Here is a 22,842-nt window from a genome sequence, read left to right on the forward strand (position 1 = left end):
GGGACGTTTGAGACGGATATAAATGATTTATCTTCTCGGAAGCCCCAACCTGGATAAACTTCATGTTGTTGTTATCATCGTGTCAAAACGCTCAGCTCGAAATCCCCTACTCTAAGATCTGTAGGATTTAGCTTCGTCAAAAGGGAAAGAGACACGACCATGCTGCCAACACCCCTGATGAGTGCTAATAACAGCCAGCCACCACCCCTATGAGCGAGATATCTATCTACAACGGGCACAAAACATGCCTACAATCACGTACCAGACTGTTGTAGATCAAGCCCTCTGTTCGCCGGACCTACGACAAAACCCAGGTCTGGGCTCCACGGGAACTTTGTGGGAGACACTATCACTAGTTTTGATGGAGACTTCAAAATTGACCTTAGAGCATGTAGAAATGTTTAATAGGACGGTCTTTTCCCATGAATTCAAGTCAACTGGAGAAAAATATATATATTAGGCAGTATTCAAGAATTCATTCAATTAATAAGTTGATTGGCTAGTTAATCGCTATTCATCGGATAACCGAATCTAATAACACATGTTCATTATGTTAACTTGTGAGACTGATTAAATGGTCTATCAGATCGATTAAATAGTATGTTAGAACAATTAATTGGTTGTCAGGCTGATTAATTGACAGCGGCTGGCCAGATCCTAGTTGGCGCGCCGCCACTTTTCCTCCTCCCATGTGTGTTCGCGCTTTCTCTTCCTCCTCTGCATGCCGCTACTTCCCCTCCTCCTTCGTGACCTGCCACCACAGCAACCGACCCATTCAGACACCCTTCGTGGCCACCGTCACCTTTCCTTTGTTCGTCACTGTCGCGTGGACGCCATCTCTCGGAGTTGCATTCCATGCGGAAATCAGCAAAAAAGTGTTGTTGTATACATGTTTGTTGATGATTTTTATGCCCACATGAATGATTGTTGTTGTATACATGTTTGTCATCTATTGAGAAAAGAAAATAATGTGATTTGCTTCATATTTGCAATATAAATTTTTTCTTCTTCATGCATTTTTCTATTGCGTTTAAAATTGCACCAACTAATGGTCGACCAACTAATCCAGTTAATAGGCCATTTTGGCAATTAATTGGTACTCCCTAGCTGAGCGAGCAACTATTAGTTAACAATTTCATTAACATTGATTTTAGGCAATGAATCGTTTCTTAGTGTCATGTCTAATAATTAATGTTTGCATGTTCAAAATTTGGGAGATTAAAATTAAAACTAATGTAAGTATGAGATGAGATCTTGTATAATGGAGGCGAATCATCTTATCTCCCTCAGAAAGAGATCGACGCTTAGCTAAGGTAAGAACATTTTTTTCTCCCTTCTAATTAAGAAACCATCATTTTCTTTCATGCAAATTCAGCAACCATCACGTATGTGTTTCATGGCTAAGATATGACCATTATAAGTGCCCTTAGAATTCTCGAAACTACCAAATTGTTCTTAATTCAAATACATATTTCTGACAACCGTACATTCTAGAAAGCTTTGACAACCATACTTAGAGCTCTTGATCTATATATTTAAAACTGGATCTGAGCGCATGAAACTACAATAATACATCAAGTAACACATATTAATCCATAGAAGTATGTGATTTTCTATTTGTTGTCCATTTTTGTCTAAAATATATCCAATGGCATGACTGCTTTCATTATTAAAAATATTAATAGAAAATAACATATTTTTGCCGCATAATACGGCTTTAATTTATAGCAAAGGTACAAAAAATGTTAATTATTCACACTGTATGTTAATATTTAGCTATATTGATTATGTCAAGTACAATATAAATATAATGATTGAAATTTTTGTTAACAAAATAAATTATAAAAAGGTAAAAAAGTTTATTACAAATATATACAATTTGCACATCAAACTTGTTGAACATTTACGTATAAAAGTATGTTCATATAGTATTAAGTTATGCAATCATCACCGTATGAATAACAATTCCGCTACCTTGAGTCAATTTCAACACAATCGTCGACACATTCCTTTTGGTAAATTTTAACAAATGTGTTTGTTGACGTATTATGTGGAAGATGTCGATGTAAAGTACTAATTAGGTGTACTATTTGACAACTTCAGTTTTATATCAAAGTTAATCTTCAAATTATTTATTATGAACTAAAAATGACCAACAACATTGAAGAGTTCATTCCTGACATGACGCATTTTTAATCGTATTATAAACAATCAAAATATATATAGAATGGTTGTATTACATGATTCCAAATCAGTTTATTTATTTGTCATCACTTCTGATTTTGCCCTCATAAAACACATGCATGGAGGTGGATTACAATCCTTGGTGGATAATTTATCGAGACGCTACCGGTCGGACCGGAAGGACACCGTAATCATGGCTATTAGATTGGTTAGGTAGAATAAATGCACATAACCATGGCATCGTCTGCATTTTAATTGACCAGATGTACTGGACTTGTAAAAAATATAAGGGGTGAGGTGCAAATAAAAGACCTGAAGGGGATCCCTAGATGGACAATTCAAAGTTGGGAAATGATAGAGAACTTCGACATCCAAAATTCCATGCAGGGTTGCCGCTCCAATTGAGCACTAGCTCCCTATGCTGAGCACCAGTGTCAAAATCAACGTTGATGATGCATTCCCATTGAGTGGAGCAAGAGGTGGTGACAATGGGGTTATTTGTGAGCACAATGGAATTTTGTTACAAAAGCTTGTCATCTTCGCTGGTTGCCTCTCTTAGGAATAGAAAATTTATATTATCTGAGCCAATATTGTAACGACCAAGATGCGGTCCTTTCCGATCCGGGGGTCGAGGCCCCGAATAGGAAAGAAGCGCATCTAAGCGTTTCGCAAGCAAGTAACATAGCACAAATAATAATACAAGTAGACAATTCGGGATTTTTCTAATGACGTGATCTCATGGTCATAGGAACAAATACTTGACACTCAGAAAACAGTAGCAACAAAATGACACGATCAACATGCTACGTCTATTAGTTTGGGTCTAGTCCATCACGTGATTCTTCTAATGACGTGATCCAGTTATCAAGCAACAACACCTTGTATATAACCAGAAGACCCTGACTATCTTTGATCAACTGGCTAGCCAACTAGAAGCTTGCTAGGGACAGTGTTTTGTCTATGTATCCACACATGTATATAAGTCTTCATTCAATACAATTATAGCATGGATAATAAACGATTATCTTGATACAGGAATTATAATAATAACTATATTTATTATTGCCTCTAGGGCATAATTCCAACACCTACCTACGGCATTCATAACCCCACCGTGTTCTCGATCGAAGAGAGATCTTCGAAGGGACAGTCACGGTTACGCACACAGTTGGCATTTTTATTAGCTTATGTTTAAGTTCTCTAATATCGGATGTTAACAAAATATTCCAAGTTGCCACATAACCGCGGGCACGGCTTTCCGAAAGATTAAACCCTGCAGGGGTGCTCCAACTAGTCCATCACAAACGAACACAGGCCGCAAAGGCATCCTCTATCACGAATCTCGTGATCTCGTAGGATTCCTTAGAGGAAAACCTCAACTCTGGGGGAAACCAAAGCTTCACTGGGATTCCTATACTCAAGATATACCGCTAAGGTAAGACAAGGCTAGCAGGACCTCCCGTCGTGTCGACGACCCTGATAAGAGCCGCGTATCTCCGTCTCAGGACACGACAGATGAGCGACGCGTACAGTGGCCTGATAGAAATCTCTCAAGTTGCCCTGAGTTAGCCCCGCACAGTGCTCTAATTTGGACCAACACTCATGAGGAGCACTGGCCCGGGGTGTTGATTAAAATCCTCGGGGTAGCTATTGTTGGGGAACGTCGCATGGGAAACAAAAATTTTCCTACGCGCACGAAGACCTATCATGGTGATGTCCATCTACGAGAGGGGATGAGTGATCTACGTACCCTTGTAGATCGTACAGCAGAAGCGTTAGAGAACGCGGTTGATGTAGTGGAACGTCCTCACGTCCCTCGATCTGCCCCGCGAACAATCCCGCGATCAGTCCCACGATCTAGTACCGAACGGACGGCACCTCCGCGTTCAGCACACGTACAGCTCGACGATGATCTCGGCCTTCTTGATCCAGCAAGAGAGACGGAGAGGTAGAAGAGTTCTCCGGCAGCGTGACGGCGCTCCGGAGGTTGGTGATGATCTTGTCTCAGCAGGGCTCCGCCCGAGCTCCGCAGAAACGCGATCTAGAGGAAAAACTATGGAGGTATGTGGTCGGGCAGCCGTGAGAAAGTCGTCTCAAATCTGCCCTAAAAGCCCCATATATATAGGAGGAGGGAGGGGGGCCTTGCCTTGGGGTCCAAGGGACTCCCAAGGGGTCGGCCGAGCCAAAGGGGGGAGGACTCCCCCCCCCAAACCGAGTTGGACTTGGTTTGGTGGGAGGAGTCCCCCTCCCTTCCCACTTCTTCCCTCCTTTTTTTCTTTCCTTTGATTTTTCTTCTCTTGGCGCATAGGCCCCTTTGGGGCTGTCCCACCAGCCCACTAAGGTCTGGTGTGTCTCCCCAAAGCCTATGGGCTTCCCCGGGGTGGGTTGCCCCCCCCGGTGAACTCCCGGAACCCATTCGTCATTCCCGGTACATTCCCGATAACTCCGAAAACCTTCCGGTAACCAAATGAGGTCATCCTATATATCAATCTTCGTTTCCGGACCATTCCGGAAACCCTCGTGACGTCCGTGATCTCATCCGGGACTCCGAACAACATTCGGTAACCAACCATATAACTCAAATACGCATAAAACAACGTCGAACCTTAAGTGTGCAGACCCTGCGGGTTCGAGAACTATGTAGACATGACCCGAGAGACTCCTCGGTCAATATCCAATAGCGGGACCTGGATGCCCATATTGGATCCTACATATTCTACGAAGATCTTATCGTTTGAACCTCAGTGGCAAGGATTCGTATAATCCCGTATGTCATTCCCTTTGTCCTTCGGTATGTTACTTGCCCGAGATTCGATCGTTCGGTATCCGCATACCTATTTCAATCTCGTTTATCGGCAAGTCTCTTTACTCGTTCCGTAATACAAGATCCCGCAACTTACACTAAGCTACATTGCTTGCAAGGCTTGTGTGTGATGTTGTATTACTGAGTGGGCCCCGAGATACCTCTCCGTCATACGGAGTGACAAATCCCAGTCTTTATCCATACTAACTCAACTAACACCTTCGGAGATACCTGTAGAGCATCTTTATAGTCACCCAGTTACGTTGCGACGTTTGATACACACAAAGCATTCCTCCGGTGTCAGTGAGTTATATGATCTCATGGTCATAGGAATAAATACTTGACACGCAGAAAACAGTAGCGACAAAATGACACGATCAACATGCTACGTCTATTAGTTTGGGTCTAGTCCATCACGTGATTCTCCTAATGACGTGATCCAGTTATCAAGCAACAACACCTTGCTCATAATCAGAAGACACTGACTATCATCGATCAACTGGCTAGCCAACTAGAGACATGCTAGGGACGGTGTTTTGTCTATGTATCCACACATGTAAATGAGTCTTCATTCAATACAATTATAGCATGGATAATAAACTATTATCTTGATACAGGAATTATAATAATAACTATACATTTATTATTACCTCTAGGGCATAATTCCAACAGCTATTCCCTATGTAGATTATTATTAAGTTATTAGCAAATTAACACCAATGTTGGGTCCTGCCGGACAAGCTTTAACACTACGCGATTTATCGAGGGGGTCCCCATAACAACCCCGAACGTGTTAGGAGCGATCAGTATGGAATCAAACACCGGTAACCGGTAACTAAGGCGGCAATAACGGAACAAAGCACCCGGCAAAAGGCTAGGCCTCCCGCAATTTACCAAGTATATAGGTGCATTAAATAAATAACAGAATTAAGATAATGATACCAAAGCTCATGTTATCACATGAGACAAAGCACCTGCAACTAGCAATGCTAACATTAGCAGCTGAGCAAGCCTATTTAGCCATACAAGTTTGCTAGGAAGGAGTACGGTGTTTGGGCTCATGGCATTTCAAGAGGCAATTTAATTTCAGTGGTAGGCAGCAAGCAATAAGACATGGAAACGAAACTAGCATAACAAGTCTAGAGATGGAACCAAGGTCATATCATCTTGCGTGTGATATCCTCAGCTTGGAATGGTTCTGGATCGTCCTGCACGTACTCTCCTGAGTCCACGTATTCGTTCTCCGATCCTGGTGCTACCCAACATAAGAATAACAGACAATGAACAGCAGCACCACAAGATGCAACAATCACATGATGCATGAGATGAAATTTGAGCATGCACCACTATTTCTATCCCTAGCACAAGCAAAACAAACTACTGCAAGTTCCTGGACAGAACTGTATACTAAGCTATTTTGACATGCATGAGAATGACATGAACAGATGCGGCTCGTGAAAACGGTGCAAAACCATATAAAGAACATTGCAAACGGAGCTACGGATCAACGGGAATCAACGAAACAAGATATGAAGCTCTACGTGGAAGAATCAACACCACACTCACAATTGGCACAAATCTGGTTGCCAAGACCTATAACAACCCAACATGAATGGATTGGAGCAAGAAAGAATACCACAACATCAACTAAGTACACACATTGCCCAAAATGACAAAACTACATAATCTGCCATAATCTGCATCTTAGCTCTTTGGGAGCTGCATGCAACATAGCTACAGGTCTTCAAACATGACAAATAATATATGTGGCTGTTGCCAACCACGAACACTACAAGCACCAGCAAGAATCACAGCAAAAGGAATTAAACTCTAGAAGATACAAGGCCACAAACTTTCCCAAAACCATCAGATCTCGGGGACTTGGTGAAAATTCCTGCACCTGAGTTTCTGTCTCTGTTCTGAAGCTTTTTGACAGCAATCAAAACACAACCTACTGGACTCCAAATGATTTGAAAATTGACAGGAAGCTTCAAAAACATACCAGGTTCAAAATCCTAGCACTGAACTAAGGCTAGTTCTCATCAGAATGACCAGTACATCCTCATCTATAAGAGAAGAAAATGTTTCCAGAATCCCAGACTTAGTGAAATTTCAGAGTTCATCAATCTGGAATTTTTCAGCCACATGCCCACTTTGTCTAGGCATAGTTTGCACACACATTACACCAGGTGATAATTGACACCACTATAGTGTAGAGCAAAACCCCTACTACTATCACACAAAAACTCATGCCCTTGGGCTCCACCTATTCCATGAAATCAAGGCTCAAACTTGCAACAAAACTGATTATGTCAACTCCATAAGGTATCCTACTAAGAGCACAACTACAAAGGTTGAGTTCATGTGCACAATGACAAAGTGACATGGGGGTTTGAACCCCATGTTTGTGTCATGCACATCAACAGCACCAATACTTATCACAAGCCAACCCCACACACAACATGCTCTCTCTCATATTAAACATGAGGAGGGGCACAACTTGCAAAGGTGGGAAGGTCCACACTCACACATATGCCAAGCACATCATACACAACAACATCATGCTCTTAAACCCAAGAACAACATGAGGGGGGAAAATACTAAGCAAGTAACTTGGAAGCATCACCTCTCAAACACTTTAGCATGTACCACAAGTGGTGTGCACCCACTACAACACATCTTCATACCTCCCCATCAACTTCACTCACAACCTCTATGCACACAAGCCTAATTGCAATCACAGCAACAACATAATCTAACAAGATCACATACACACACATATCACTTAAGCCACCACACCACCTATCACAATACTAGTGTGTGCAAAACACACACATAAAACAATCTGTCCCCATCTACACCAGCAGGAAAATAATACATAGGACACCTTGCTGTCTATGCATAAGAAAAAGGAAGTATCAAAAAATAAAGGAAAGCAAAAAGAAAACAAAAATATGCATCAGGCTCCTGGGAATCGAACCCAGTACCTCCTGGTACACAGCAACAGAGCCTACCACTACACCACTGCCACTTCGTCGACAAGGTAGGGGAGGCAATCAGGCTAACATGTCCCTGATGCTACTGTGCAGGAAAAACAGAAAACAAAAATAGCGCCGAGGGGGGATCGAACCCGCGCCCTCCAACAGGCACGCAACGCTAGTTACCACTGGGCTACGATACGGCGTCTGAACCACTACGCGCTGCGAAACAGAAGAGGTAACCTCCCTGCTCATCTGCTACCGGCGACTGACCGGAACATGGGAGGGGTCTCGCTGGCGATGAGAGCCAAATCCAGCTCCGGCTCGTGGAGGGGAGGAAGCCCACACCCACATGAATCCATTCCAAGTCCTAACTACTCCCGAGGGGCGCTACAACGGCGTGTCGACGGTGACCAGCGGCTCCGGCGATAGAGGCAACGCGCGCAACGAATCTACGGCTACGGTGCTCGTTCTTGCACAGGGAGGAGGGGGAGGCGTACTACCTCACGTACGGGTCGAGGAAGAAGCGCCCGTAGAGGAAGTAGCAGGAAGAAGAGCGCGGTGCGGCGGAGCTCGTCGGAGATGCGTTGCCTTCGGGAAGAAGACGAAGCAGGGTCGGGGAAGCCGATCTAGCGGCGGGAACGAGCCCTTGGAGACACCCTCGAGCTGCTGGCGTCTTCGAAGAGGAAGCAGGGGTAGCAGAACGATGGCGGCGACGATCTTCACCCGTCGGCCATGGCGGACCCGAACTCCTCCTACCTTGCTGCGACGAGAGAGGGAGAGGGGATCGAGATCTGGACGGTGCGGCGGCGGGGAGGAACCCTAACACGGATGCACAGACGCCAAGGGGGTTAAATAGAGGGAAGGAGAGGTGAGGATCGCGGCGCTGCCATGTGCGTGCGGGGAGCTTCGGTGGAAAGCAAAGAGGAGCGAGGTGAGAGGCTGACTTGTGGGGCCGCCTGCCTCGCTGGAAAGGGGAGGAGGACGACGCCCGCGCGCGTGAGCTGGGAAGGAGTGGGCTGGGCCGCGCTGGTTTGCTTGCCACCGGCGTCAGCTAGAGGAGAGGGGGTGAGAGGGATTTGAACCTTTTAAAAATTAAACACAGCTAGGACTTAAATCCACTGGCAGTTTTGTTGGGGTAAAAAAACAAAGCAAAAATGCCCCTGGCCATAAGGAATTATGGCCTATTAGAATAAAATAGAAAAACAATATTTGGAGCAATTTGGAATAAATGCAAAACAGTAATTAATTTACTGTTTTGGGTTTATTTGCACCCTTAAAAATCAAGAAACAATACAGCAAATACACACATCATCATCCCCACAATAAACTCTAATCACAAGACATTTTGAACAACTTTTGGGAAGATGGAATTTTGAACATGAGATAAAAGGAAAGGAAAAGGGTTTGAAATTGCAATGAGCTTTGAAAAAAATACCTAGCACCCACTCCTACACACCACGCACCAAGATCACAATGAAACTACAAGACCCACTCTAAGACATGGCAAGGTATAGAAGTAAGCACACAAGGCATGGTAAGAAAGGTATGACATGGATGCATGCATGCAAAAGAAGAACACAAGGTGACACATGAAATCATACATGCATAGATAACTCTCATGACAAAGTCAAGGTGGTCCCACATGAAGTAGGTCCAAAAAGGGTAGGTTCTACACTTGGGGCATTACAAATATATATACAGGTACAGGTCGGAGGCCAAAGGTTATGCATACACTTGTAGAAAACAGGGCTATGGTCCAGGCGAGAAAAGGGCTTTAATCCCGGTTCTGTTACGAACCGGGACGAATGGGAGCATCAGTCCCGGTTTGTGAGGCGAGGGCATCAGTCCCGGTTCAGATGGGACCTTTAGTCCCGGTGTGCGCCACGAACTGAGACTAAAGGGGTGGTGGCAACCGTTCGCCTGGCGCGAGCCCTGTTAGTCCCGGCTTGTGGCTCAAACCGGGACTAAAGGTCCAAACCGTTCGACTCCTGCACGTTAGAAGTTGTTCCTCGCGAGATCAAACGCTACAGTAACAGTGAGATCAAACGAGACCAGCGCCTCCCTCTCGCATGTTTGTCTCTGTGTCCTCTGTTCGTCTCCCTCTCCTCCATCCCCATCCTCTACCATGAATCCAATCACTCGGTACGGGAAGGTGCTCGCACATGGCACGACCAATCTTGATGCCGTCTACACGAACGACAACACCAAGGTCCAGGTTTTTCTTTCCATGTTCGAGGCATGGCTTCGAGAGGAGAAACACAAGTTCATGGGCTTCGATCTTGAGTACGCGGGCGATTGTCGCGATGTTGTCGTCGTCCAACTTTGTTTCAAACATCGTGTCATGGTCTTTCAGTGGGTAAGGTAATACAAAACTTGTCATAGTTTTAATTGGGGCTTTTCTTTGATTCATAGGATAGGAAAATTGCATTCGAATAGGAGGATTGGGAGTGTCGAGAACATGTCATAGTTTCCTTAATTCATAGGAAAAATGCATAAGAAAATTGGGCCTTTTCCTTTGATTCATAGGAATGGGGCTTTTCTTTGATTCATAGGAAAATTGCATAGGAATAGGAGGATTAGGAAAATTTCATAGGAATTTTCCTTGTAGTTGCATATTGGCCATCGTGAGAACATGTCATAGATTAGGGGCTTCTTTTTATTCATAGGATAGGAAATGCATATAGGAAATAGAAAACTTGCTATATATGATTCTTATTATACTTGTGCCAAATTATACTTGTTATGATTCTATTATACTTGTTATAAAATATACTTGTTGCAGTAGTATATATTTAACACATTTGTTCCATTTTGTTGTTGCAGTAGTGACAAGCACTGTCCAAAACTCATGGATTTCCTCCGCACCGGCATAAATCTTGCTAACGTTGATATAAAAAATGACAAGATCAAGATGAGGCGCACTTGGGGTATTGAGATACCAGCTGAATGCCACATTGATCTTTAGGACAGGTTCAGGCTTGAGAATGACAAGACTTTAATGGCTCATATGGCAGCCGCCTTGATCGACGAGGAGTACGCTGATATGAAGAGAAAATTCCCCAAGTGGGCACAAACTTTGGGGTAAGACCTCACTTAACCCTATCAACATTGAGTATGCAGCAAAAGATGTGTACGTTTCATACGAGTTGTACCGCAAGATTAGAATCTTCAATTATGGGCAGAGTCACCTCGTACCGCTAGTATCTACTGCTTGGTGGTATTCTGATCGGGACGACGAGTATTCTGATCCAGACGACGAGTAGTGCTTGGGGGTCTCTTCATGTTATGCAGTACTTTCTGTAATGGATATCTGAACTATTATGTTTATTATGTCCCTGTTTAAGTATGATTTGTATGTAAGAATATTTAATATGATGTGAGCAAGCTTTCTGAAGCATTGTGATGTATGTGATGAATATTGTCCATGCTTACGACGCAATATATAAGCAAGGGACACACGCGAAGAAAAAGTGAAGACTTTATCTCCACAACTAAAATATTAACTAAAAAGAACGAATTAAAAAAGAATAAACTTTGAATGGTGCATGTTGAAAAAAATGAAATGCCTTTGTAACAAATGAGTTTTCGTCTGAAACCCTGATACTTCGAAAGTGATTGTCTATTTTGTACATGAAGTGCATCCAGTTTTTGCCGTAACCCTCTCAACTTTTCAACACATGCTATGTGGGTGAAATGATGAAACCATGCCAACTTTCAACTTTTTCAGAGTTCATTTATAGTGTTTTTCAATATCAGGGTCATTTAGCTCAATTAATGAGTAAATGCACGAAAAATACCAAATAAAATCAAAGGGTTGAAAATTGATGATGGGGCTTTGAATGGTGCATGTTGAACACAAAAAAATTCTGGAGTTGAAATAAGTTAAAAAAACGAAATCCCTTTGTAACACATGAGTTTTCGTTCGAAACCCTCATACTTCGAAAGAGATTGTCCATTTTGTATACGAAGTGCATCCAGTTTTTGCCGTAACCCTCTCAACTTTTCAACACATGCTATGTGGGTGAAATTATGAAACCATGCCAACTTTCAACCTTTTCATAGTTCAATTATAGTGCTTTTCAATGACAGGGTCATTTAGGTCAAAAAATGAGTAAATGCACGAAAAATACCAAATGAAGTCAAAAAGGGTTGAAAATTGATAACGGGGCTTTGAATGGTGCATGTTGAAGCACAAAAAGTCTAGGGTTCAAAAGTTAAAAATGAAATCCCTTTGTCACACATGAGTTTTTGTCCGAAACCGTGATACTTCGAAAGAGATTGTCCATTTTGTACACGAAGTGCATCCAGTTTTTGTCGTAATCCTCTCAACATGCTATGTGGGTGAAATGATGATACCATGCCAACTTTCAGCCTTTTCAGAGTTCATTTGTAGTGCTTTTCAATTTCAGGGCATTTAGCTCAAAAAATGAGTAAATGCAAGAAAAATAATAAATGAAGTAAAAAAGGGTTGAAAATTGATGATGGGGCTTTGAATGGTGCATGTTGAACGCACAAAAAGTATATAATTGAAATAAGTTCAAAAAAATGAAATTCCTTTGTAGCACATGAGTTTTCGTGCGAAACCGTGATACTTCGAAAGAGATTGTCGATTTTGTACACGAAGTGCATCCAGTTTTTGCCGTAACCCTCTCAACTTTTTAACACATGCTATGTGGGTGAAATGATGATACCATGCCAAATTTCAACCTTTTCAGAGTTCATTTGTAGTGCTTTTCAATTTCAGGATCATTTAGCTCAAAAATGAGTAAATGCAAGAAAAAAATACCAAATGAAGTCAAAAAAGGGTTGAAAATTGATGATGTGGCTTTGAATGGTGCATGGAAAAGTCTGGAGTTGAAATAAGTTAAAAAATACAATCCCTTTGTAACAGATGAGTTTTGGTGCGAAACCATGATACTTCGATAGAGACTGTCGATTTTCTACACGAAGTGCATCGAGTGTTTGCTGTAACCCTCTCAACTTTTTAACAGATGCTATGTGGGTGAAATGATGATACCATGCCAACTTACAACCTTTTAAGAGTTCATTTGTAGTGTTTTTTAATTTTAGGGTCATTTAGCTGAAAGAATAAACTAATATAAAAAAGAATGAACTAAAAAGAATCAAAATAATATAAACTAAACTTATGAAAGTATTGATTTGTTAAAGAGAATGAACTAGAAAGAACCAAAAATAATATTAACTAAACTTATCAAAGTTCATTTGTATTGCTTTTCAATTTCAGGGTAATTTAGCCCGTAGGCCTACATATGAGAGGAGTTCGAGAGGGTTGGTGCAGCCGCGCTTATAAACCACTCTTGGCTCCTCTCAGCTAGCGAGGTGGGACTAAACTCCCACCACCACGCGCCAGCGCCAGGAAGAGTCATTTAGTCCCGGTTGGAAGCCCTTTGCTTACCGCCCTTTCGGCTGCTGAAAAGGAGCTTTAGTCCGAGTTGGTGGCTAAAACCGGGACTAAAGCCCCCCCCCCCCTTTAGTCCCGGTGGAGCCATCAACCGAAACTAAAGCCCTTTGCTTCCCACCCTTTTGGCTGCTGAAAAGGAGCTTTAGTCCCAGTTGCAGCCACCAACCGGGACTAAAGGTGGGGCCATATAAGCGGGACTTTGCGGTTTTTCCAAATCCAGTGCTTTCTTCGATCTCCTCCTCTCCTACGACGGCGCCGAGACCACATCTACGCTGTCAGGCTGCCAGACCTCGTCATCGCCTCCCCGAGCCCTGCCCTGACGCCGTCCCCCGCTTCCCTCGTTGGGCCCGCCCAACCCCGACGTCGTCGCCGCTTCCTGCCCTAACGTCGCCGTCGTCGTGCCCTGCCCCCGACATCGTCGTCGACGCACCCTTCCCCGACGTCGTCGTCCCCGCGCGCTCCCTTCATCATCGGCCGACCCCCTCCATCTCCATCGCTCGCCGCCCCTAGTGGCTCATGCATCTCCATCGCTCCCCGCGTGCTTCCCTCAATGCATTAGTGTTAGCTTAATTTTACTCTCTCCGTTCCTAAATATAAGTCCTTTTAGAGATGAATGTACACTCTAAATTGTGTCTATATACATCTGTATGTAGTCCTTAAGTGAACCTCTAAAAAGACTGTGTACATGAAGACTTGTCGAAATCATAAAAATATTGTGTAAATTGTGTCTATGCACATACGTATTTATACATGCATTTTAGAGAAAATTAAGCATTATGTGGTTCAAAATATTATGTACATGAAGACTTATCGAAATCATAAAAATATCATAGTGTTTCATCTTTTATGTTGACTAAGCGATATAAACATGCTTGTGTGGTTACACAATTCACTTGTTAGATGTCTAGCTATTTCTTGGTTAATCAAGTAAGAAGGAGCAACTGCAACAAAGGACAATGGCCAATCACATGTCCCATGTCCTAAGTCTTTTTTCGATATTGTTCGACATTACTTGAGCATATTTTCCAATATGAGGTATTTAAAAAGTTATCCAAGTGTATGAAATCCTAAATATGTGTGTTAGATATGACTGGTGTAAATATAAGAACATGTATGCCCCACAACAATTACTCTGCATTTTTGTTTGTCCTTTATTTAAAGTTTTGATGCTCATAGCATCCTAGTACGTATTTGTTTCTCTATTCCTACTGCTACCTAAATTAGAATTTGCAAACAAATCATCAACGACATATATTAATTCCGGATTTATTCTTTAGATAGTAGGACTTTAAATTGTTCTCGACGTCGACGATGCCCGTCACGCAGCCTCGTCGTTGACTCAATGGTGACAACCTACTTGAGAGGCGCCATGTCCGGGACTGGGCTCCGCCGGGCTGCACTGGAAGGTGCTACCTTCTAGGGCACGAATCTTGGTGAGGAACCAGGCTCCCGTTGTCGACCCGGAGATTCTTTGGTGGCGGTCACGTGGGCCACTTTCGGTGCGGAGGCAGCCGCCCTACAAGGAGGAGGTACTTCATCGTGTCAGGGAGGAGGACGAGCATATACATTGCTACTTGGTTGTGTTGGATGCTAGGTTCTCCAATACCTGGCAGGTTCTTCAGGGATCTCACCCGAGCTATGATCTTGTGATGGTTCCTTCTCTTTGGGTGTCCATCGCCATTGCCTCAGTACATCGGCAGCTCTTTGGGTGATCCATTTGATTAGGAACCGTGAGTGAACTAGATTATATTAGATATGTACTAGTACAAATGCCCGTGCGTTGCACCGGGCGAAAAATAATAACATCAAAATCCATCACCGCACACACAATCTGCCTCATCCACTTAAATACGGTAACCCATCCGTCTCATAGTTATCCTTCTTTCTACCATTAGGTCGTTCACCTTGTCACACATGTGTGAACATGGTCAATCTTGAGGCGATAAACTCACCCACCACAATGCCATTTAACCACACCGGCATAAGAGAACATTTATAACTTTAAAAACTAATCTTGCTGAGCTAGACCGTGAGGGCCGCCTTCCTTGAATTGCTTCCTAATGTTCGTGATTGTTACATACTAAATTTTTTCTCACAACCAATATTTATTAATTTGGTACAATTTATAAAATATCAACCTTCAAATTTGGAGTACCGCAAATGAAAAGAAGATGAAACATAATTATTTGCAACAAAAATCTAAATTGTTAACAAATCACCTAATGATATACACATTTCCATCTATAGATCTTCAAAACATATTACTACAAAAAAAGCATAGGTTCATTACGAACAAACTGAGATTTATCAGGAAACCATTCGGGACGGTAGTACAATTTGTTCACATTGACAAAGCATTGTCCTACTTGCTCTAGAGAATTAAGAACGATACTAATCCAAAAATTAGTTTTTACATCCATATCATACATCTATGTACGCAGATAAAGCTAGTGGTAGTGATACAAATCAAAAAGTGGCTAATCAATCGGCGTGACTATCGCCGTCAGGCATTTGTGCTAGTAAAGAGATAAAAAGGAAAACTCAATTAGCTTACTCTAACATTGAAAACATTTGTTTTGTGTACAAACATTTTCTGAAATGCAAGAAAAGTTTTTGAATTCATGAGCATTTTTGACTCAACAAACATGTTATGGATCGCTTAAGTTTTTTTAAAATTGGAGAACAAATTTTAAAATTTGTGTTTTTTTTTACTTTTTTGTGAACATTTTCAAAAATTTGATGGACACCTTTTGCAGATTCCCGAATATTTTTTGTGCACATATTCTGAAATGTATTTTTTGTACGAACATTTTTTGCCTTTTTGTTTTGTGTATGAACATTTTGTGAAATGCATGGATTTTTTTTTGAATTCATGAGCATTTTTTGACTCAACCAACATGTTTTGAGTCGCTTAACTTTTTTAAAATGGGGGAACAAATTTTAAAATTTGTGTTTTTTTTACTTTTTGTGAACATTTTGTAAAATTTGATGGACACTTTTTGCAGATTCCCGAATATGTTTTGAACAAATGATCATTTTTTTCAAAATCAAGAACATGATTTTCTTTCCCGACTATTTATTTTTCAAATTGTGATTTTGTTTTGTAATTTGCAAACAGTTTATAAATACACCAATATATTTTGAATCCATGAAACTTCTATAATTTTCTTAAAAAAATCAAAGTCTCATGCATTTTAGAATTTCTTGAATGTTTCTTCAAAACTCATCATATTTGAAATTTGAAAACCCCAAATTAATATAAAGAAGGAAGAGAACAGAATAAGAAAATAAAAAAAAAGAAAAAAAATGAGAAAAAGACAACGGAATGTAGATCAAACAGATGGGCCGGCCCAGCTCATGAAGACACACACATAGGGGAAGGCGTTGTGCGAGAAAACGAAAACAATGTGCAAGATGTGGGGATTGAACCCTGGTCGCCTGGCTAGGAGTGCTAGGCCTCAACCACTACAGCGCTAGTCCATTGGTGATGCTATTGTAACATCTCCATAAAATAAAGGACTACGCCGCGACTTTTTGGTGAAAAAAATCAAAGCGTTTTCCTGACTTATGGATGGCACAGTGGGTAATTTATGTCAACTTTGGGGATAATATTAATGACGAACGACAGAAGCACTAATTGCTTTATGAGTACTAGCAAAATGGCCCGTGCGTTGCCACGAAATAAAAAAAACATAATCTACAATGATGGTGACCACATTATGTTCACATATCATCGCTTGATTTAGAAATTTTATGCACAAATGTAAGAAAATGTTTCTTCTTTTAAATTTATTCACAAGTTGAAGCAATCTTTACATTTTCAAAAAATATATATCATGGTTGTCAAAAATCTTGGTAACTCAAAGATTTATTCTGAATTTGAATATTTTTTCTTAGAAAATATACAATAATAATCCGATCCATCCAATAGTTAATTCTTCAAAATTCACACATGTATATTGTCACAAAGACTTAGAAGCATTAATGTTTAACTACATACATTAGATCTTTCGTGAACAATTTTACAAATACGGGAACAATTTTCAAATTAAGAACATTTTTTACAATTTACAAACATTTAGTAAAAATCATGAATATTTTTTATATTTTGAACGGGTTTAAATATTTTCTTTCGAATTGGCGAACAATTCAAGAAAAGACGAACATAATTTTTTATGTTGGAGGATTTTATTTTAAATTCACAAACATTTTTTGAGACGCATGAAGCTTTTCTAAAGAAACAAACATTTTTATAAATCAGTAATATATATATTAAATTCATGGACATTGTTTTGGAATTTGCAAAAAAAAATATAAAAATCCAACGCTTTTTTTGAACCCTATTTTTAATTCAAAATAAAAATTCGTCGGCATTTTAATTCAAAATTCCTATTTTTTAATATGCAAAAGTTCTTGTAATTCTAAATTAATTAAATTATAAATAAATAAAAATGAAACGTAAAATATTAAGTAAAAAAAAGAAACTATCAAAACAGGCATTAGCTATTTTTAAAATTTTAGAACATTTTTTAGATGCATTAACATATTTTGAATTAGAAATCATTTTGTTGAATGTCTCTAAAAGTTTTAATACATGGAATTTTATTTGAGATCATGGACTTTTCTTATTGTACAAATATTTTCCTAGAATTGCAAACATTTTATTGTATATGCGAGCATTTTTCACAATACTCCGAGCAGTTTTTGAAGTCACAAACATTTTAATTTTTTAAATATGTTGATTTATAATTTTCAGTTTATTAAAATATTAAATATTATTTGAAGTTCTAAATTATTTAAAATAAAAAAATAAAACAGAACTGAAAATAAATAAATAAAGGAAACTAAAAGCAGGTGCATGTGCATGGGCCGGCCCATATGGTGTGCTGAAAATTCTCCCAGCATGCAGAGCATAATATAGGAGGTTTTTACATGGGCCGTCCTAGTCCAAGATTTTTCGCTTTGTGAAACGTTTTTAATTACTTACCAGTGGCATGGTGGGTAATTTATGTAAACTTTAGGGATAATTTTCAAGACGGATGACCAGAAACCGTATTTGCTTTATTATTAGGGAGAGATAGCAAAATGGCCCGTGCGTTGCCACGTAAGAAAAAAACTTTATCTCCAATGATGGTGACCATATTATGTTCATATATCATCGCTTGATTTAGAAATTTTGTGTACAAACGCAAGAAAATGTTTCTTCTTTCAAATTTATTCACAAGTTGAAGCAATTTTTACATTTTCAAAAAATATATATCATGGTTTTCAAAAATCTTGGTAACTCAAAGATTTATTCTGAATTTCAAGATTTTTTTTTAGAAAACATACAATAATAATCCAATCCATCCAACAGTTAATTCTTCAAAATTCACACAGGTATATTGTCACAAAGATTTAGAAGCATTAATGTTTAACTATATACATTAGTTCTTTCCTGAACAAATTTACAAATATGGGAACGATTTTAAAATCGAGGACATTTTTTACAATTTACAAACATTTACTAAAAATTGTGAATATTTTTTATATTTCGAACGGGTTTAAATATTTTCTTTTGAATTGTCCACCAATTCAAGAAAAGACGAACATAATTTTTGATGTTGGAGAATTTTATTTTAAATTCACAAACATTTTTTGACATGCATGAAGTTTTTCTGCATAAACAAACATTTTTATAAATCAGTAATATATTTATTAAATTCATGGACATGGTTTTGGAATTTGCAAAAAAATATATAAATCCGGCACTTTTTTGGATGCTATTTTTAATTCAAAATAAAAATTCGTCAGCATTTTAATCCAAATTTTTATTTTTTAATATGCAAAAGTTTTTGTAATTCGAAATTATTTAAATTATAAATAAACAAAAATGGAATGAAAAATTTTAAATAAAAAAAAGAAACTATCATAACAGGATTAGCTATTTTTAAAATTTTAGGACATATTTGAATTAGAAAGTATTTTGTTAAATGCATTTAATATTTTTTAATACATGGAATTGTATTTGAGATCATGGACTATTCTTATTGTACAAATATTTTTATAAAATTGCAAACATTTTATTGTATATGCGAGCATTTTTTACAAAACTCCGAGCAATTTTTGAAGTCACAAACATTTTAATTTTTTAAATATGCTGATTTATAATTTTCAGTTTATTAAAATTTTAAAGATTATTTAAAGTTATAAATAATTTAAAATAAAAAAATAAAACGGAACTGAAAATAAATAAATAAACGGAACTAAAAGCAGGCGTCTGTGCATGGGCCGGCCCATACGGTGTGCTGGATATGCTCCCAGCGTGCAGAGCGTAATATAGGAGGTTTTTACATGGGCCGACCCAGTTCAAGATTTTTCGCTTTGTGAAACGTTTTTTATTACTTACCGATGGCATGGTGGGTAATTTATGCAAACTTTAGGGGTAATTTTCAAGACGGACGACCAGAAACCGAATTTTCTTTATTATTAGATAGATATATATTCGAGATTATATTCGATAATATTTGAGATATATTAAGTTGATTATTGGTTGTAACCGAAAAAAATCTTTTTGCCTCTTGAGATCTATTGCAGGACAAACGCTTTTGACTTTTTTGCTAGAAAAAATTAAACTTCTTAGTGTCGGCAGGTCCATCATTGTATGATTTTTGTTTTTCTGTTGTTGTAGCCTTTAGGATAGGTTTTTATTTGTCCAATGTGTGTGATTTTTAATCTTATATAGAATTATGAACACATGGAATGGCGTTGTCCGATGACGATAGGATCCCTACGTGTCATTTATGCTGGGATGATAGGGGTATATGCGATCTTTATCCCCACCTAGATAATGATACGTCATTCACCGTCAAGCTGATGGATGACTTTCCGATTATTACGGTTTGTAAAGATGGCATGTATTTTTTGTTAGTCAAGTATGACGTGTGCTTTTTTTTGCTTTAGTTAACCTTTAATTTTTTTTATTTTGTACAATTCGACTAGTGTGTTCCCTGTCATGCAAGATTTGCTGTCTTGGACAAGTTTCATTTTAAAGAGAAGGATAGTACAGAGCTTAAGATATAGCTCACCTAAGAACAAAGCATTTCACTTTTGTTGTCAAGGTAAAAAATGATGAAGATCACACATATTTTAGTTGTTCTAATTGGAGAGCATTTTGCAAGGCATATGGGTTGAATGAGGACATGCACATTACCTTCGATCTTGATAATGATGATGTTCGTGATAATAATATAAAAATTTGGGTGCATGCGGAGGATGACTTGATTCCAGTTCTACCTCCAGGTGCGTTTTGTCAACATATTTGTTAGGTAATTTTTATTGATTACTGAAAAGTATCTTGTACTCATACCGATTAAATTTCTTTACTTTCAATTATTAGCTTATTTCCATGCTACAAGAACTACACGGAAGATAGTAGATTGAACCTACTACAGTTTTGGCTCCAACCTTACTTGGTTGGAGAAAAATCATCTCATCTCATTTATTCATGATATTGAAAATAATGCTAAAAATTACATGACTGGCAACATTTATAATGAATATGTGCCACTAGTGCACCAGTTGAGCCCTCATAACATCACTTCAGACAACTTTTTAAGATTTTTTATACCATTGTGTCACTAATCCATCTTTTTTATGCATTGTTTTTAAGCAAAACTAGTTTGCTAACTATATTATTATTACTAACAGGTACTCCCGTCAGAGACCGTGCCTAAATGAATGTTTACCACCGGTGATTTAGAAATGGTTAGCTTACGGCCAACCCCGATTATTTACCATGGTAAATACAGGATGTCTCAAAGTGAAGACACTCTGAAAATTAAAGGTTGGAGAAATGCAATACAAGCATCCATTATATCATTTGGAGAGGAATCTTTGCGCTTCCCACACGTTGGAGATAGGTTGATCTGTGTTCTTCAATACGGAGATGTCGAAGTTCGACTTTATTTTGCTTTTTTACCTAGGAGAGAGTAGTAGTTAGTGTTTCAACCTTGTGATAACTTGGCCATTTGTTACTATAATAACAACCAGAATGATGAAGAATTCATCTTTTTTATGCTATTTTACCTAGAATTATGAAGAGTTTTTTAATTAGTATGTACAATGATGAGGAGTAATATATGATGTCGTGTAATGCTTTATGTACGAACTAGATGGCGTCTAGTTGACACTGACCAAAAACACCAACATGCATAAGGAACCAAAGATGATGGACACAAAAAGAAAAAGGGTAAACACAATATGAAACCCCTAATAAAACCCACCAAAACCCCTAACCCCCCCCCCCTTTCAAAAAAAAAACGTAGTGCCTGGAGCTGTTGGCGCGTGGCTGCCTTTGGGTCCCGGTTGGTGTTACCAACCGAGACTAAATGTCCTCCTGCCTGGGCGCCCCGCAGTGGCCACGCGGAGCTCATTTGGGCCCGGTTTGTAAGCCAACCGGGACTAAAGGTTTGGGCCTTTAGTTCCGATGGCTTTGTCCCGGTTGAAGAACCGGGACTAATGGCCCTTTTCCTGCTAGTGATAAGACCAAAAGCCAAAGGACAACAAAAATATAACTCTAACACCCCCTCCTCAAACTCATGGTGGATCCACAAAAATGAGTTTGAGAGATAAAATCCAATGATGTGCTCTAGTTTGAGCCTTCGTGAAGAAGTCAACCAACTGTAATTCAGAAGGCACATACCGAAGAGCAATAACATGATTCTGTACACCAGCGTTCACAAAAGCATGTACTATCTGACAATAGGGTAGTATCTGTAGGAACAGAAACACTAGAGTCCTCTAGTAACCATCGTTACCAAGTCACCTCTACTGTCAAAAGATTCATAGCCCACAACTCAACCTCTACACTCGAATGCGAAACTGCAATATTTTTCTTTGTCTTCGAGGCAATGAGAGAACCACCAAAAAATACAATACGCAAGAAGAGAACAATGATCTGAAGGATCACTAGCCCATGTAGCATCCGAATATGCCTAGAGTTGTAATGAGATGGAACGGGGGAAAAAGCGAGAGTGAGAGATTGTGGCACGAAGATATCGTACACCACGAAGAAGGTGATGATACATCTCCAACGTATCTATAATTTTTATTGGTTCATGTTGTTATATTATCATTCTTGAATGTTTTATGATCATTTTATAGCAACTTTATATCATTTTTTGGGACTAACCTACTGACATAGTGCCTAGTGTCAGTTGCTGCTTTTTACTATTTTTTGTCTTCGTAGAAAATCAATACCAGATGAATTCCAAATGTCACGAAACTTTCTGGAGATTTTTTGGACCAGAAGGAAACTAGGGGACCAAGGATGATCACCAGAGGAGGCCCAGTCGGCCCACTAGGCACCAGGGCGCGCTCAGGGCCCCTCGCGCGACCTGGTGGCTTGTGGGGGACTCCGGCACCTCCTCCACCGCCTCTGAGCTCTATAAATACCCCAATATTTTAAAAAC

Source organism: Hordeum vulgare, chromosome 7H, assembly GCF_904849725.1.
Source record: "Hordeum vulgare subsp. vulgare chromosome 7H, MorexV3_pseudomolecules_assembly, whole genome shotgun sequence".
Taxonomy (NCBI): Eukaryota; Viridiplantae; Streptophyta; class Magnoliopsida; order Poales; family Poaceae; genus Hordeum; species Hordeum vulgare.